The sequence below is a fragment of the Danio rerio genome, chromosome 24 (assembly GCF_049306965.1).
Source record: "Danio rerio strain Tuebingen ecotype United States chromosome 24, GRCz12tu, whole genome shotgun sequence".
Taxonomy (NCBI): Eukaryota; Metazoa; Chordata; class Actinopteri; order Cypriniformes; family Danionidae; genus Danio; species Danio rerio.
This window is the reverse complement of record NC_133199.1, coordinates 15,239,083-15,258,619: the sequence shown is the minus strand read 5'-3', so window position 1 is coordinate 15,258,619 and position 19,537 is coordinate 15,239,083. Positions and strand designations below refer to the sequence as shown.

Below are 19,537 nucleotides of genomic sequence, written 5' to 3'. Positions count from 1 at the left end.
CAATGCCTCTTTGAGTGATGAGCCCCTTAACAGCCATTTCTTCTAAAGCGCACACTACTGAGCATGAAAGAGGAGAGATCATGAAGACAAAAATGTTTTTAAACTGCAATTTACGAATCAGCAAGCATGCCTCCCCGTTCAGACATCACAATAATGGACGATGTGAAGGTCACCCTTAAAATCTGAGTTTGCAGTTGTGGCCTGGTAGGAGGCAGAATGTAAAGAGGTTGGATCAGCAATTATTACAAATAGTGCTTCAACATCCCGTAGACATCAAAGGAGGATTGGGGAAGGTTACTCACCCTCAGGAGGGGGTCAGTGAAATATGACCAATAGAGAAAAAGACAGAAATTATATGAGGCTCTCCATGGACTGAGTATTTGTGTTCCTTGTCAAGTAATAAAGTCTCTATATGTACAGAACTGATTTGTGCTATGCAGTGCACTTTGTCCTATGCAAAGCAAAAATAGAGCAGAAGTTCATATTATGCATATTCATATTATTCATATTGCACTACCATTTACCAGATTGAGGTGAGCAGTTTTTTTTTAAAGAAATAAAAAAAGTTTATTTATTTTTTTTTTAAGAAATATTATACTTCTATTCAGACATTACATCATGTCTTTCAACAATGGCAGTAAATTTTATGTATCAGGGGTCGCCACAGTGGAATGAACCACCAACTATTAATGCCCTTCCAGCCGCAACCCAATACTGGAAAACACCCATACACTCTCACTTATACAGGGGCGCCGCTAGGGAGGGAAGTTAAAACAATTCTAAAGGCTCGCGCCATTTTGTGGCCCACAGAAATACTAATAAGGCTGATTTATACTTCTACGTCAAGCGCACACGTATGCTACGGCGCAGCCTACGCGTTGATGCATAGCCCCACACCGTGGCCGTCGGCGTAGCTGACGTGCACCTCTCAAAAAATGTAACTACATGTCGCAACGACGCGTATCGCAAGTCCTGTAATTGGTCCGCTTGATAGCGCTGAGGCTGGGTGGCACCAAGAGCCGATGGAGCGATTGTTTACAAGTGTGGAGTCCTGAGAAGGAGCTCCAAATGGAAAGTTTTGTTTTGTGTTGACCTTATGGTTAAAGTTGTTGCAAGTCTGTTGGTCCCTGCCTAAAAATGAGCGAGTTTGAGCCACTTGTATATTCAGGAAGCGTTCAGAAAATACAAAACACCAGCAAAGAAACTCGACACAGAGGAACATTAACACTTCACTGCCTACTAGCGTTTGGAAGTGTTAAAGCAGACCAACAGAGGCAGCGCGCAGAAGTATAAATGCACAGCTAGACTTGTTGCATGCGCCGTGGGTTACGCAGGTCACTTGACACAGAAGTATAAACCAGGGACCCACCAGAAACCCCACCCGCACCTTCCCACTGCTCTTCAATGAATCTTCAAAATGTTTTCATAGGGCCCGTACCGGCCAGCAGCGCACCTGCACAATGGCTAATTCTGCTTGCCAAATTCACCTATATACCGCATGTGTTTGGACTGTGGGGGAACACTCAAAGGTAACCCACACGAACACGGGGAGAACAAGCAAACTCCACACAGAAATGCCAACTGGCCCAGCCAGTACTCGAACCAAATTTAACCACTGAGCCACTGTGCTGCCCTACAATAACAAAACAATCATTCATTCATTTTCTTTTCGGATTACTCCGTTTATTAATGTGGGGTCGACACAGCGGAATGAACCACCAATGTTGAACAGCAAATGTTTTACGCAGTGAATGCCCTTCCAGCTGCAACCTATCTGGGAAACTCCACACAGAAATGCCAACTGACCCAGCCGGGGCTCAAACCAGCAACCTTCTTGCTGTAAGGCGATCAAGCTACCAACTGTGCCAACGTGACGCCTGTTACAAAACATGTACATTTTAAATGTAAATAAAATTAATCAAAAAGCTAACTGACATTTTAAATCAAAAGAATACTTCAAAATATTATAATGTTGCTGCATATTTGACAAAAAAAAGCAGTCTAGGTAAAAAAAAGAGATTAAAAAAACTTTAAAAACAAAAAATATATTTAAAAATAAAATTTGACCACTATTGTATACTCTAGGCCTATTGTATTTATTTTTACATAAATAAAAGGTCATTATCTTTATTTTATCGTTACAAAACCTGTTTAAAAATTAATTTATTAATAAATTCAAGGGGAAAGGGTCTCCATAATTAAATTGCCTGCTAATATCAATCTTAATTTATCCAAGAAATATAATATAATATAATATAAACATATGATATAAAATAACATAAAATTTTATGCTAACTTCTAATAATTGGTATCACTTTATTTTGATGGTCCTTTTTACGCATTTTGTTGAATTTAAAGTAACATTGCATATACAGGCCAACTAACTCTCATTCGTTTATAGAATGTTAGGGTTGGGGTTAGTGTGAGTTGACATGTAAAATTCTTATAGTCAGTTAAATGTCTGTTGAATAAGCAGAATCAGCAGGTATTAAGCAGATAGTCTAATAATACTCGAATGAGAAGTAATTGGCGTGTAGTTGCAATATAACTTTTAGTCAACAAAATGTGCAGTAGGGACCATCAAAATAAAGTGTTACCTAATCATCAGCACAATTTAAATTATTCAAATTGTCCACCATTAAAAAAAAAAAGTACATACAAAAACCTCTTTAGATTTATTGTCTGATTCAGTTTTCCCTGATTCAGGAGTTTAAGCAGCTCTATCAAACTCAAGTATGCAAGATTGTACAGACTCCTCCAAAAGTCAGGATTAGGGCTTATGATTCTAGGATTTATTCTTCCAGGCTGAAGGTATTTCAGGAAACCTGGAGTTTTCCCACCAGATTTAATAACATTGATTTATGCCAATGACAGCAAAGCTACTTTTAATTCCACATCAGTTGGAAAAAGCTCCCGCCGTCCACTCCTACCAGCGGCCCATTATGCTGTTGTAATACAGATAATGAATACACAGATAAAGCACAAACTCTCCCAAGACAATGGCCTTCCTATTGCAAGTGTGGATAATTTTCCTGAGAAAGGCAGGGCGTGTTTTGGCAAATTGCACCAGATTCATCTATTAGGCATCCCCTTTCATTATCGAGTTTCCGCCGTCCATCTCTAGGGCGGGCTTATCGTGCGGCTGCCTCTCAATAGCCTGAGCCATTGCTAAGATTTCAGGTGCTGGGGGACTGGGCTTGGGGAAACAGGTGTTCCCTCTGTTTGTGGGCCGCAGAGGTCCCGGGATGGAAGCATGGGAAAGGGCAGTCACCGCTGTAGTTCTACATCAATGGGCAGCTAACAGTGAGCCATTGATTTCATGAATTCAGCTAAATTGGCATACTTAAGTACAGGCTATAAGTAGTGGTAAGAAAGGGAAAAAGAGAAGTCTTCCATCGGTAAGTTTAGGAAGTGCGTGCTTGTGTGTGTGTGTGTGTGTGTGTGTGTTAATGACATTCCAACACTGGAAGACATATTGTAAGACTGATCTCCCCCATATCCAAATAATTTCCAGAGTATTAGTAGAAAAGCATTTTGAGATTGATTGCATTTATTAAAAATGATTGAACATACCTGTCCAAATTCAATATGCATGGGGACTTTTAGTATTGAATAAGCCAGCTCAGACCCTTTAGATAATCTGTCATGACATTATAAACTCACCATGTTTGATCTGCCAATTCACTGGACAAAAACAGCATTAAATTCCATTGTGTCACTCATGAATGTCTTTAAATTATCAACATTTATTTTACAACCGTATATTCAATGGACTTTCTGTGCTCGCTTGCTGCTCCTTATGCCAATTGCATTTTTATGACCTTTCATTTAAGCTTGATCAACTAAATGAAGGATTTATTCTTTTTAACTGAATACATTATGTTTAAGTTTATCGGTGGCTGAAAAATACTTGCCATACTTATAGCCCACGAAACAGCATTTGTTTTGTTTCTTAAAAATGTTGTGCTGTTTAAAAGTTCAAGGTGTTTCATGAAATTAATATTTTTACTTAGCATGAAAGAATTATACTTATCAAAGGTATTTAGCTTTTAAGAACTTTCTATTAATCAAAGAATCCAAAACAGTGTATTGGTTTCTCAAAAAAAAGAAAAAAAAAAAGAAAAGAAAATTAGCAGCACAACCTTTTTTTCAACAAAAATATTAATCAGAAACATTGGCTAAACACCAGATTATAATAATAGAAGGACTTGCAAAGGTCATGTGAATCCATGTTGCATGATCAACGTTGCTACAGTAAAAAAATAAATGAAAATTTATTTAAAAAAAAAAATATATATATATTTTAAATTGTAATAATATTACATAATATTATTGTATCTGATCAATTAAACGCAGGCATGATAAGCAGAACAAGCTTCAAAATAAAATAGTATAACATTTCCTAAATTTTTAAAGCCATTGCAAATTATATGTCTAGTTAAACTAAAAGTAAGAGTTGATTTTATCTGTTATTTTTCTATATTTCAAACAATAAATGTACGTACAGTTTGTTTTATATGATAGGGTAAAATGGGCTTTAAGTGTGTTTCTGCCAAATATATAATTGTTTTTTTTTTTTTGCTTTAATATTTGTTTATTTAACTTTTAGCCTCAAAATTGTGAAAAAATAAATGTCAAAACTGCAATAAGAATAGCAAGATGTAAACTCAGAAAATAAAAAAAAATAAAAAACAAGAAAAATGTAAAATCTTCTACTTGATTCTCACAATTGTGAGTTTAGTTTTTCCTAATTCTGACTTTCTGCAGATGTATACACTCACCAGCCACTTTATTAGGTACACCTGTCCAACTGCTTATTAATACAAATTTCTAATCAGCCAATCACATGGCAGCAACTCAATGCATTTAGTCATGTAGACATGGGCTGCGTCCGAAACCGCCTACTACTCAGTAGGTACTGCATTTGAATTTAAACGTACTACTCGGCCGTTAGAAAAGTACGTTCTATACAGTATGAATGTGAAAAGTCTGAATGGAATTCGGACGTACTACATCCGCCATTTTGTCATGGTGACGTGACCTACCTGCTTCAGTTGCGTCGCCTCACTTCCATTCATGATTTCTCTCATGGGGCATTATGGTATAGCGCAGCGTGCATGGGATGCGCACTTCAGAATCTCGACGGAAGTAGTAAGTCATCCGGGTACTTCTCACCTACTGATTTTTCGAATTCTATGAATTCGGACATACTACTCTCGGCTCGCATACTGATTTTAGCGTACTGTATAGTATAGAAGTATGTGGTTTCGGACACAGCCATGGTCAAGACGATCTACTGTATTTCAAACCAAGCATCAGAATGAGGAAGAAAGATGATATAAGTGACTTTGTATGTGGCATGGTTACTGGTGCCAGACGGGCTGTTCTGAGTATTTCAGAAACTGCTGATCGTCTGGAATTTTCACGCACAACCATCTCTATGGTTCACAAGGAATGGTCTGAAAAAGAGAAAATATGAGCTGCAGTGCTGTGGGCGCAAATGACTTGTTGATGCCAGATGTCAGAGGAGAATGGCCAGACTAGTTCAAGCTAGAAAGGCAACAGTAACTCAAATAACCACTCCTTGCAACCAAGGTATGCAGAAAAGCATCTCTGACTGCACAATACGTCCAACCTTGAGGCGGATGGGCTACAGCAGCAGAAGACCACACCAGGTGCCACTCCTGTCAGCTAAGAACAGAAAACTGAGGCTACAATTTGCCAAGGCTCACCAAAATTAGTCAATGTATGATTGAAAAAACATTGCCTGGTCTAATAAGTCTCAATTTCTGCTGCAACATTCAGAAGGTAGGGTCAGACTTTGGCATTAACAACATGAAAGCATAGATCCATCCTTCCTTGTATCAATGGTTCAGGCTGTTGGTGGTGGTGTAATGGTGTGGGGTATATTTTCTTGTGGGATATTTTCTAATCTGGAACTAGTTAGGTGTACCTAATAAAGTGGCCAATGAGTATACTCACAACAAATAAACAACAAATAAATCTGAACTGTAAGATGAAAGCTCACAATTGTGATCTTTTTTAGAGATTTTTTTGAAAAGTCAGAGCTGCAATATATACACACAGTTTAAAGAAAAGTGAAATTAAATGTTGCATTGTTTTGGTGTATGAAAATATTTAACACCAATCAATAAACAGCAACTTAACTTAAATAATTATGTGATTAAGGGCCTTTAATGGCTGAGGTAAGTGATGATGATGTGGTCATTGTGAATGTTCTTACCTGAAAAAGGCTGGAGAGTTAGAGCATGGGCTCAGTGGTTGCTCCCCTGACAAGAGTGTTGAGATCAAACCCTGTCACCTCTGGCCACACCTGTCAGAAAACAAAGTGATCAATGGAGCAGGTGTAATGTTCATGTTTAGAGATTGTTCACCTGCAGCCCTGCCAGAAGAAACTTGAATAATTGAATATTTGTCTTCAAATGGATCACAGCCATTACAAAAATAATAATAATATGTGTATTCTAGTATAATTTATTTGCAAATATATAAGTTTTGGTATACAGTACGTTAAACCAGTAACCGGATGTTGTTGTTTTTCTTTTTTTTTTTTTTTTTAGATAAGTTTTTTTTTTGGTATGGGAGGCAAAAGAGTTAATTTATTAATGCTGTCCTTTTACTACTCCTTTTTCCTACTCACACTACGCCATCCGTATCGTGCCCAGGCCCGTTTCCCGGATCGTTTGAGAAGTGTGTGCACTGAATCGGGCTCAAGCACGGTTCACTTGGCTGGCCCTGGCCCGGTTGGAGGAGGTGGGCCTGAGCGCGGTTCACTTGGGCCCGAAACTGAAAGCGAGACATGACTTTTAAGGGACTGTTTCATATGGATTTATTGATCAATCTTACTGTTCAATGTACTCAAAATGCCGAAGTTTATGAAATACGCAAACCCCTCACTGCACGACAGCTGCGCACCTTCAGCAAACCTCCTCATTCCTGCAGCACGAGGACTTTATGACCGCCAAAAGTGGCGAAGCTGTTCGGCGAAATATCTGACTGCGTGTCACAGCATCCCTAAGGACTGTTTGGCGAAATATTTGACTGCATGTCACTGCATATCAAACGACTGAAACAATATAACTAGAGAAATCTCCTCTGTGCTGAGTGAGAGCGCTCACAGAACAGCGCAGCATCGATGACGTAAGTATGCCCAGGCACGATTGTAGTGTGAGTGCGGGCCGTCGGGGGAGACGGGAAGGAGGACAAGTGTGCTTTGGCCCGGTTCAAAGCAACTGTATATAGTGTAAGTACGGCCGAAATGTCACTTTAAGCTGTATAGAGGTGTCATGAAAAATATCTAGTCAAATAATATTTACTGTCATCATGGCAAAGATAAAATAAATCAGTTATTAGAAATGAGTTATAAAAACTATTATGTTTAGAAATATGTTAAAGAAATCTATCCGTTAAACAAAAATTAAGGGGAAAAATAAACAGGGGGGCTAATAATTCTGATTTCAACTGTAAATGTAAAATAAAAATCTAACTGCTATGACAAAAACATAATGACTGACAAAATACAAAGCTATATAAATAATAACTACAGATCTAATAAATATTAATTTAAAAAAAATCCACCACAATAAAACAATTTTGGGAAAAATCGCATATAAGTTTGATATTCAGTTTTCGCATATAACTGAATCATTGTGATAAAAATGTAATGAGATACAGGCCTGGAGCCAGCCTGGTGAAAGAGGTGTTCTTAAAATATGGACCTTTTTGCAATTATTTTCTATTTATTTATGAGCTTTAAATAATAAAAATATTAAATAAAAAAAATATTTAAATAAAAAAATATTAAAAGCAGAATGTTGTGCTGGATTCGCTTGTCAGATGGTCACCAACCACATTTATGATGTATCAAAAACATTTTCTAAAGATTTAGAAGAAAAAAAAATATAAGAATACTACTTATTTTTCAAATACAAATTTATTTTACTATATATCATTAGTATATTTTGATATCATATCAAAAAAGGATGCTGTTCAAGTTTTAAATTAGAAACTAGCCTATTTTCATTTATTAGGCAAACACAAACTGGCCAGCACATTCAACTTTCCTCAGTCACACTGACGCAACAGCCAAACGAGGATTCTTCTTCGATAGTTATTTTTACAATTTATTATGGCATTGCAGTCAAATGAGATTGCGAATGGGACAAATTCTGGACCTTTTTCAGTGAGGGATGGGTCTTTCGAACCACCTGAACCCCCCTGACTACGGGCCTAAGATGAAAAGTCAAAGCTGTGACATGCTAATTCATAATTATAGGATTAGAAATAGTAAATTATGATTTAAAAATGACATCATGAGATTAAATGTCACATTTATGACATAAAATGTTACAAATATGACCTAGTGCCAATTAAAAGCTAAAATCAAATATTAGAAACTATTACACAAATTCAAAAATATGAAATTACTCTTAGTACTTTGTGTATTGTTACTGATATAAGTGATTGTCATTTTTATGCTTTAAACAACACATACATGAGAATATAGTTAACAAAATAATGTCAGGGTGATTAAAGGTAAATAATTATAAAAAAAATAAAAAAATAAAATAAACACAAAAAAACAGGAGTATAAATAATAAAATAAAATTATTATAATTACAAACAAGCAGGACCTTTGCATTAATCAAAATGTTTTAAACTACAGCACAAATAGACAGTTTTAATGGCCTTTCCATTTGCACTATGCTAAATAGTACAAACATAATTTGTCAGTTCCTTATAAAAAAAGTAAAACAGTTTTTTTTTGTTTGTTTTTTGTTGTTGTTGAAAAAGTTACACTTATTAATATAAAATGTAAATCAACAAAATAAATAGGTTAATAACAAAAATTGCGGTATTCAAATTATCATAATTAAAATATTAAAATATAATTTTTTTTTAAAAATGCTAATCAATATCTTTTTTTTTAATTAACTGAGAAAATGTTTAACCGGATAAAATTTATAAATTAGTTTAAAAGATATTTTTTTATCTTATTTGCATCAAAAAAATTTGTTGCAATGACCAAATACTTTCCAATTTAGGAATTCTTACAAAATTCTTCCAATAGGTAATAGAGCTAGATTTGGAAACAACTTGGAAAATAAAAAGAGAGTGAATATACAGTTGAAACCAGAAGTTAACATACACTCTACACTCTTTTTTTTAATGCCTGATGGTAAATCATACTAAAAGTTTACTATTTTAGGTCCGTTAGGATTACCTAAATGGTTTATATTTGCTAAATGCCAAAATAATGAGAGATTTCTTTTTTGTTTGTTTTTGTTTTGTTTTGTTTTTTTGAGAATTTTTCAATAATTTCTACACAGTCAAAAGTTTACATACATTTCCTTGTTTTTTTTTTTTTTTTTTTTGCTTTGCTTGTAAACTGTATAACTTTGGTCAAATGTTTTAGGTATCCTTACACAAGCTTCTCACAATAGTTTGAAGGAATTTTGGCCCACTCCTTTTGATAGAATTGGTGTAACTGAGTCAGATTTGTAGGCCGTGTTGCTCGCACAAGCTTTTTCAACTCTGCCCACACATTTTCTATAGGATTGAGTCCAGGGCTTCGTGATGGCCACTTCAAAACATTCCCTCTGTTGTCCTTAAAGCACATTTTAACTAATTTGGCAGTATGCTTAGGGTCATGGTCTGTTTGGAGACCCATTTGTGGCCAAGTTTTAATTTTCTGGCTGATGTCTTGAGATGTTGCTTCAGTATTTCTACATAATGTTCTTTCTTCACAATGCCATCTATGCTGTGAAGTGGACCAGTCCCTCTTGCAGCAAAAAAGGCCCCACAATATGTTGCTGCCGCCCCCATACTTCACGGGTGGGAATGGTGTTTCTAGGCTTGTAAACTTTGTCCTCCAAATGTAACACTGGTCATTATGGCCAAACAGTTAAATGTTAGTTCCATCAGACCACAGGACATGTCTCCAAAAATTAGTCTTTTTCCCAGTGTAATTTAGCAAAATTTAATCTGGCTTTTTTGTTGATTCTGGCTGCTTATTTTCCCATGTTGTCACACAAGAAAGCAGTGTGTTTGAGGTTTTCCTTAAATACTACTGAAGTATTTTTACAGTTGTGCCTCCAATTAACTCAAATGTTGTCAATTACCCAATCAGAAACTTACAAAACCTTGACACCATCATCTGAGCTTTTTCAGATGCATAATAATCTTAGCCTGTATGTAAACTTGACTTTCAAGAAACAATTTCTCAAAAAATCTCTCAACAAAAACAAATTTGGTAATTCTAACTTACCTTAAAGAGAAAAGGTTCAGTCTCTTTAACATCTGACTTTTTTTGTTTATGTGCCTTTTTATACAGTGTATGTAAACTTCTGGTTTTAACTGTATTTGTTAATTTTAGACTGTGAAAAACAAATTTTAACACATATTGTATTAGCTAGACTGATATGGGCTAAATAAGGAAACAATATTAGAATTAATTGCAGAGAAAACAAGAGAAAATTCTTTGGGATTCTGACAAAATCCTTATCAGAAATATGTTAGATTTTTTAACTACAAATAAACAAATAGATTTGTCCTCCAAAAAATGAATACATTTCTGAATTCTTTATACAAACTAACGATAGAACATTCAGTGTAACTAAACGTAGGTCTACCCAGTGAGTAATGTCATTATAACTCCTTTTTAAATATGCCAGAAATGTCTACACGCTGAACTCACAGTACATTCATAAACTAAAGTGAAATCATTATCGTGCAAACTAAAAAAAAAAAATGCATTTGCAAACACCATTAGCCGAAGCCTCTCCACTTCAATCTGCAGAGAAGTGATAATATATAGATGGGACCGTCATTAAAACAGTTTCGTGCTCCTTGTGGATTCATTTGCACTGACCCAGAATGCAGTATTTTCTTAACACCAGCAGCAGGCCGCTTTGATGTGCTCTGCCTGTCCAAACAGCCCGACTGCGCCCGATCTGCCGCGGTGGACGGAGGAGCCATATTAATCATCGTGAAGTCTGCGAGAGCGCCGCCATAAATCGCGCGGGCCGGTCCTTAACGGAGAGAGTCCCTGGACGGCCTCTGCTCATTTATCAACACGCTCCGACTCCGGATGCCGGGTAAATATACAGGAGGAATATGGGGGTGGTTGCGGCTTGTGATGTTGAGCATATCAGGGAGCTCGTAATGACTTTATTCTGCTATGAGTGATGTTCTTTTCCCTTGCTCTAACCTCAGGAACAATAAATAGTCGTCACAACTGGGTAACATTTTCTTCAAGTGGAAAGGCACAAAGGTGCTTGCTTATGCTCCTGCTGTTCTGGAGGAGGAGGAGGTTAGAGTATGATGAGGATGACGGGAAGTCAATCTGTATCTTTTTTTTTTTTTTTTTTACTTTCACAACCATTAATTTAGACTTTTTGGCTCTCGGAAGTACGTCATCACGTCATGTCTGGTATTCAACCACATCACATCACGCTTTTACAATCCAAAATAAAAAAAAATAATCCAACATGAGCGCCGATAGCTCCGCCCCTTCTTCTACAAAAGCAAAGATGCATAATTTCACAATTCATTTTAATGATTGAATATGTGCATCATTCGAGAATTTAAAGTGCACTGTTTACATATACAAGTAAAGTCATTTAGAGGTCCATTCTGCTTAGTGTTGTCAACATTTACCAAAATTGTATGTGCTAGTATAGTTACGTACATCAGTGATGTTACAATGTTTTTAACAAAAGGGTGCCTCAACATAGTAAATAAATGTCAAAAATGCTAATTCATTTCATGTCCTTGTCATCTATTTGACATCTACAAATTGATCTACATTTTGGTGGCATCACCAAAATAATGACACAAAGTATTATAATATAAGAAAGGTTTTTATTCATCTGAAAGTTCTAATTCAAATATTACATTCATGGTGTCTGTCCGGTCATCAAAGTCTAAAAATGTCTTAAATTTCCAAAACTACATTTTATCCCTAAAAAGTCCTAATATTGGGTTGTAGGTCTTAAATCTTTTTAAACAGGTCTTGATTTCCCTATATGTCCAAGAAAAGCTGCCCTATAGGGCCAACACCCAATCACCAATATTCATTCATTTTCCTTCAGCTTAGTCCCCTAAATATCAGGGGTTGCCACAGCAGAATTCCAGAGCAGAATGAATCGCCAACTATTACATCCATACACTTTCTCATTCACCCACACACTGACCAAATCTGTTGTTATTCAATTCAACTATAGCACATGTCATTGAACTGTGGGGGAAACCAGAGCACCCCTAAGAAACAGACGCAGACACAGGGAGAACATACAAATTCCACACATAAATTCCAACTAGCCCGTTCAGGACTTGAACCAGTGACCTTCTTGTTGTAAGGCAACAGTGCTAACGACTTAGTCACGGTACCAACTCCCAATGACCAATTATTTATCTCAAAACCAAATTATATTCAGGGAAAAAAAAAAAAAAAAACTAAAACAACACATCCCTATCACATCAGGGGTCTCAAACTCAAATTGGTGGGGGGCCACCATGATTGACAATTCATAGGAGGGCCATTTAAACATTCAAGCACGAGAAAAAATTGGAAACATGACATAATTGATGCACCTTAGGCAATAGATACGTGATGCTTATATTTCCTGTCACCAGTGATACTGCAAATCAGCATGCTTATCATGTCACACATCAGCTGTTGAAATACATAAGTGGTTGCAGTGTGTAGGCTGATCATTAGACACACATTCAGTCATTCTTCCACAGAGTATATGGAGTAAAAACTCCAGCTTTTTGTTTCTTGTTCTACATATTGAAGGGGTATTTTAAATTGCTATGAAAATAAAACAAATTAAAGGCATAATAATTATTATTCTGTCCCAAACTAACTGTATTGCGCAATAGCGTAACAGCAGAAAGCAGTCTGGGTAACACAAGTGACTTTACTGGTAATTGTTCTTATCAGTATCTTTCTTTTTTGTAAAACTACACCAAAGAGGGGGAAGTATGTACATATTCTCCATATTCACATTTACTTTAATAAGTTCAATTCAACCAGTAGTACAATTTTAGTAATGTACATAGTTTTTATGCAAACCTTAATAATCATATGAGCAAAATCTATTAAATCAGACCATTTGCATCAAATTAATTTAATGTTTGCAAAATAATCCTATTTGTTACACCACCAGCATAGTTCAAAAATGTTTTATTTTATATGTATAATTTTGACATCACCTAGAATTATAAGGTTCTATCTGACATTTTTGTCAAAATTGAGTTGAATTGAGTTATTCACATACTCTTATTAAATGACAAATTATTTACATTAAGTTGTGTGTGTATATATATATATATATATATATATATATATATATATATATATATATATATATTAAAACTCATATTTTTAACATATACATATATTAATGTATACATATATTAAAACTCAGATCTGATTCCAGAGTCACACCAAAATTCTTGACCTTATTTTGAGCCTCATCTCTGTTCCCAAAATGCAATGACTTCAGTTTTCTCTTTGTTTAACTGAAGAAAGTTTTGGCACATCCAACTGTTAATTTCATCAATGCACTGGCAGAGGGTGTCAATGGGGCTGTAGTCATTAGGCAAGGCTAGGTAGATCTGAATGCCATCAGCATAGCTGTGGTAGGAGATTTGATTGTGTCTCAATATTTGGCTCAGAGGGAGCATATAAAGATTGAACAGAAGAGGTTCCAAAATTGAGCCTTGTGGGACTCCACATGTCATGGATGTCCACCTCGACCTATGGTCACCTACACTGACATAGTAACCTCTCCCTTCAAGGTAAGATCTGAACCATTTGAGGACAGTGCCAGACAGCCCACTCCAGTTTTCCAGCTTATCCAGAAGTATGCTGTGATCAACAGTGTCAAATGTGTCACTGACACTGAGACTGTCACTGAGATCGAGCAATACCAGCACTGTAAGTTTGCCTGAATCTGTATTTAGGCGGATATCATTGATTATCTTTATGAGAACGCTCTCTGTACTGTGATGTGGTCTGAAACCAGATTGAAAATTGTCTAAACACCCCTTGAAGTTTAAGAACTTGTTTATCTGGTTGGAAATAACATTGTTCAATGATTTTGCCAATTAAAAAGAGATTTGAGATTGGCTTTTAATTGCTCAATAGGGTGAAAAAAAAACTATTTACCGAAGTAACCAGGCCATTAGAAACAAAAAAATCCATAGTGTTTTGCCCTATAAAAATTTATACATTTAATTCATAATGGTCTTAAAATAGGCTTTAAAAGTGTTAAATTTGACTTGAAGAATCCTGCAGAAACCCTGTCCCTGGATTTTGTATCTATACAATGCATGTAAACTATCTAATGTCAGAATGACATTAAATTGACGTCTTGGTATCAAAAACACATCAAAGATCGATTTCTTTTTTTGTAATTTTTTATTTTTTTACGCCAGTGTTAGATGTCAATTTTATGTAGTTTTGACAATGCATGCCTTGACTCAAAATAGCAAAGGAAGTCTTTATACACTTACTAAAGTTATATGTTATTAGGTTATCTGTGCTTGAACTCAAAAGCTTAATTCTAATTCTCTACTTCTATGATTGTATCTTGCACCTGTTTTTCCCTGTTATCTTTTTTTTTTCCAAGGCAGACTCTACATTGCCCTGAGCAGCCCACAAGAACAGCTCATCCACACTATTATGAGTCCTTTCATGTTGGTACCTCCAGCTCCTAAAATGGCCGTGGTTAGGAGTGGCTCATCAGTGCAGTGTGTGAGTGTGTGACTGATGACTCTCTCAAGGGCCAAGACAATAGCCGTGGTCAGGTTACAGTCTTGGACACCTCCCCAGAACACACATTTCTATATCTGGAGTTCTTCACACACATACAGACACATGCCTCCAAGACATCATTTAGAGCAGTGGCACAGATTACAATCTTTTTACACAAGAAAAATGCAGGGTCGTTTTAACCCAATTTTGAGTCAAATATAGAATAAAAAAACAACAAGTTACAGATTCATGTGACCCAACGGTTGAATTTGAGCATATTTTATCCAAAATGTTTACTTTCTGGTAGTACAATGTTTTGTGATAATCATCATCATTTACTAAAGTTGTTAGTATTGCTCTCTTGTCGTTCTAAGCAAAAAATAAATAAATAAAAATCAACAAACTGCACATTTGAGGAGAGATAAACATATGTTGACAGAATTGTCCTACATGAATATTTGATATGATATAATTTTCTTTGTTCTATTTAATTTAGCAGGACCTCAAGAAACATACAACTTGTTCATGAACCAAATATACAGTGCTCAGCATAATTGAGTACACCCCATTTTGAAAATGAATATTTTTTAATAAATTTCTCAGTGAATATAGGCAATGTATTTTGGTGCATTTAAACAAGACAAATTTAATTGTATTATCTTTCAATTTCTAAATCTGAGCAAAGTATTACAAAAAAAAATACACTTTCTAGCTTTTCTTGATTTTTTTCTTTTTTTTTTAAATTTGTATTTAATATTTTTCTTAAACATATACATTTGGGTGTACTAGTTTTTGGACCATTAACATAAGTTATTTTGCTAGATAAGCTCCAGATTTGGCTTCAGTACAGACTAATCTAATGTATATGAACAAATAAAAAAAAAATCGAACAGCTTTCTATCAAAAATATGAGTTTAAAAGATAGATTTGTGAGGGGTGTACTATATGCTGAGCACTGTATATCTTTTTTTTAATGATTAGTTGTTTCAACACAATTTTTAAATAACTTATTTTAACAAACTGTAGATTTAGCAATATTAAAGATAAATATACTATATGTGACCAGCAGAACAGACAATGAAATAACTCAAAATTATTCATAACTCAAAATTAACTGACAGTTAATTCTTCTCAATTAGAAAAGACTTTTGAACTCAGTGTTGAAGTTAATGAGTTAATTAAATACCTCATTATTTAAACTTAAATGAAGTAAGTTCAAAGTACTCATAGAGACTTTTTTTTTTTTTTACTAAAATGATTTGTAGCAATCGGTTTTCTCAAATGGTTTGAGTTAACTTAACTTATTGGGTTTTACAGTACTCAGTTGGTTTGAGTCTCTTCCTTTATTGGGTTTTACTGTGCTCAAATTGCTTTGTTTATTCAAATAGATTAAGTTCACAGTACTCATTAGGATTAGTTTTTGAACTTAAATGGTTTGTTGCAATCAATTTCTATGGCTTGAGTTATCTTAACACCTTGGGTTTTACAGTGTATAAAAAAAAAGGTTTTATTCATCTGAAAGTTATAATTTAAAATTTGCACTCTTTTGCCTGTGGGGTCTTAAAAAAATCTTGAAATGTTTTAGATTTCATAAACAAAATTTTGGGCTTTAAAAAGTCCTAAATTAACTGAAATATTGGGTTTCAAGTCTACGATAATTTTAAACAGGGCTTGATTTCTCTATCTCCTAGTAAAGCTACCCTATTGGACTGACAACCAATCAATTTCTTTAAATGATTGGTTGTTTCAACACAATTTTGGTCATACATAGACAGATATAACTGGGTTAGAAATTAACATACGAATGCAACCAACAATTGGGTCTGTCCATGTTTGACCCAGAAAATGGGTTGAAATACCCCGGAATATGTATATGTAAATGACAAAAAAAATAAATAAATCTCTTTAGCTTGCATGATGATTCTCCTCCACCCTCATCATCATCATCATTTACTAAATCGTCCCCCTGGTGTTCTGAAAACCCTTAAGCAAAGAATTTTCTACAAACCGCACATTTAAAGTGAATTAAACAAATGTTGAAAAACAGAGCCACCACCCTCTAATTCACAGGCCTACGCACAAAAGAATAAACAAAGCATAAGTAGTTTCCCAGGAACTCAAGGTTATAACACTGGTTCCCTGTGAGGAGCAGGACAGAGGGACAGAAAGTCCATCATCAGAACCACACTGGACTTGTCCTCACTCTGGCAATCCAACAAAGCCTCCCAAAGACAGATGACAAGCACACAAAGAAAACACAGGTGGCTATAGACCACCTGGAGAAAAAAGAGAGATGGGGAAAGAGAAATAGGTGGATCCCCTTTGAACTTTCGGCTTAGGGGGGTAAATCACCAACCCACCCCAAAACTAGACTTCTGGTCACATTGCTTTGACCAATATAACTATACTATGACTGATAATAGTGGTTTCTTTTTTTGTTGTCCTGTATGTGTATTAATTAAGAGGTAATTTTCTTTACTTTATTTGTCTGGGTGCAAGGAATTTAGATTTTGTCCATAAACATTAATTCATTAATTTTCCTCTGGTTTAGTCCGCCAACTACTCTGGCATATGGTTTTACACAGCAGTAATAAGAATAGTTATTATTAGTTGTCTGAATTTGCCTTTAATACAGTTTTAAAGAAAGTTCTTTTCAACTCAAGCTCATTCTGAAAACGTACCCGTCCTGCTATGTAAATTTCAGAAGAGTGCCACATATGACCCCCGAGCTACATCCTTTTTTTTTTTTTTTAAGTTTTTGTTTTCACGAATGCAGAGGCTGCTTCGTACAGTACACTTTGAGATAATTGAAATTAATTAATAGAAAGAAAGAAAAGAAAGAAAGAAAGAAAGAAAGAAAGAAAGAAAGAAAGAAAGAAAGAAAGAAAGAAAGAAAGAAAGAAAGAAAGAAAGAAAGAAAGAAAGAAAGAAAGAAAGAAAGAAAGAAAGAAACAGAAAAAGCAGTTGCAGATCTAATATCACTATACCGTTTAATCTTCTTCATTGATGTTGAAAGTGAAGTAAGTTGTCAGGATGTTTGTTACATGGTGTTTTAGTTTAAGTTAGTATCCGTTGCCTTCAGCTTTTGTAGTTCCAGGTTCTGTTTCATAATAATGTTTCTCTGCTGACCCTTTCTTTGCTGTGCCTTTGATCAATATAGTTTGATAATTAATGGAGTTGTTACGCTCACTAATCCAATTACATGCTTTGCTCCCTGAAAGGTCTCAGTCTGATCAAGATGAATTTTTAGTGGAGGGCTACTTCTGTGTCCACCTTTGAACTGAGAGATATCTTCATCCACTGACCTCTATCGATTCCATCCCACAGAAGCTCTTCTGACAACAGTGCAACCCTCAGTTCCAACACATTCAATTTAGTTCAGTTCAGGACATGCCTTGCAAATATATTTGAGATATTTACTTTACTTATTTGAAATTTCATTCATTCATTTATTTTCCTTATGATTTTCCTTCCGTAACCTTCTTGTTGTAAGGCGACCGTGCTGCCTCTATTTGCAGTTTAATTAAGGTATTTTTATTCCCTTACATCCAAAATTCCATTATTATTATTATTATTATTAGTAGTAGTAGTAGTAGTAGTAGTAGTAGTAGTAGTAGTAGTAGTATTAGCTAAAGCCTTGAAAATAACTATCTATATACTGTGTGCAGAGCTCAACCCTAAGTTTGGGTTCATTCTGCTTCAGATTATTAGTATTTAAAGACAAATAAACAGTCAGAGATAAAATAAGAACAAATTAAATTGCAAGCAATAGCACAAATAAATACAATTAGAGCAAGAATTAAAGGACTGCATGCCCTAAGGCTTGAGTTTATGTTTGGGCCATACACTAATGACTTTAAAGGCTGAATACACTTTTAGCCCAAAAAGTTTGTAACCCAATATTGGAAATAATGTAAAACTGTTGCCTTAAACCTCTCAAAGTTTTCTTTTACACGCTGAAACTAAACAGCCCTAGTTGAATTTATATAGAACTAGGATAGAACTTCAAATTATATGTTAAATCAACTAGAATTGTTTAGTTATGTAAAAACAGAAATGGTACTGGGCCACACAATAAATAAATAATTAAAACGATCCTTTATTTTAATCCTTTATTCTCTCGCTTACATCACAGTCACTTGAGTGCCCCAATAGAACCCACAAGCAAAAAAATGAGCAAGAAACAGGCGTCTTTATGAAGTGTATTTGCTAGGGGAAAAAGGTCCAAAAGGACCCATGATCTGCCAAGGAATGGATCCATAACCCAGTTTTCAACAAATCAAGTGAATCCACCATGGCTATGCAAGAAGATCAACTGATAGAGATCGCAAATGAAGGCACTCTTTTAAGGGCTGTTCGCATATTGCATCTTTTCTACAGTTTGCACAAGTTTGTTGTTTCCAATGGAGGTGTGCGGCTTTCGCACTTGCACTTTCCAGATCAGACGCAGCCAGTTGAATGAATCCCACGAGCAAATCATGTGACAAGAATTGACTGCTCAGCTTTAGCTTGTATGAAATATACACATTTCAGTAAGACTAATTATCTCAGACAAAAACAAACACTGCAGTGCTTTATTAGTTTCTAAATAAATAAAACTTGTATCAGAGTGACAGCAATGTTTTATCAGCTTGTCTTGCTCTGTGAAAACAGTCACCCAGTTTACGATATAATGGTCATCTGTTGACCGGTCCGCGGTGATAAAAAGGTTGAGGATCACTTGTTTAAGGAAATAGGTTTCCATCTAATTTT

The 19,537-nt window shown here is 35.3% G+C and overlaps 1 protein-coding gene across 17 annotated transcripts in view; it reads right to left on the bottom strand.

Moving 5' to 3' along the window:
- eya1 (EYA transcriptional coactivator and phosphatase 1) overlaps positions 1–19,537 on the bottom strand; it is a 269,107-nt gene that overhangs the window by 224,224 nt on the left and 25,346 nt on the right. For 11 of the 17 annotated variants that reach the window (XM_073939994.1, XM_073939993.1, XM_073939996.1 and 8 more), the window contains exon 3: positions 6,245–6,334. The gene's annotated coding sequence lies outside the window, so the exon portion shown is untranslated. Of the gene's footprint in view, positions 1–6,244; positions 6,335–10,891; positions 11,320–17,772; positions 17,898–19,537 lie in introns of those variants that run through there. The other 6 variants (XM_073939999.1, XM_073940008.1, XM_073940015.1 and 3 more) reach the window with 4 other exon arrangements.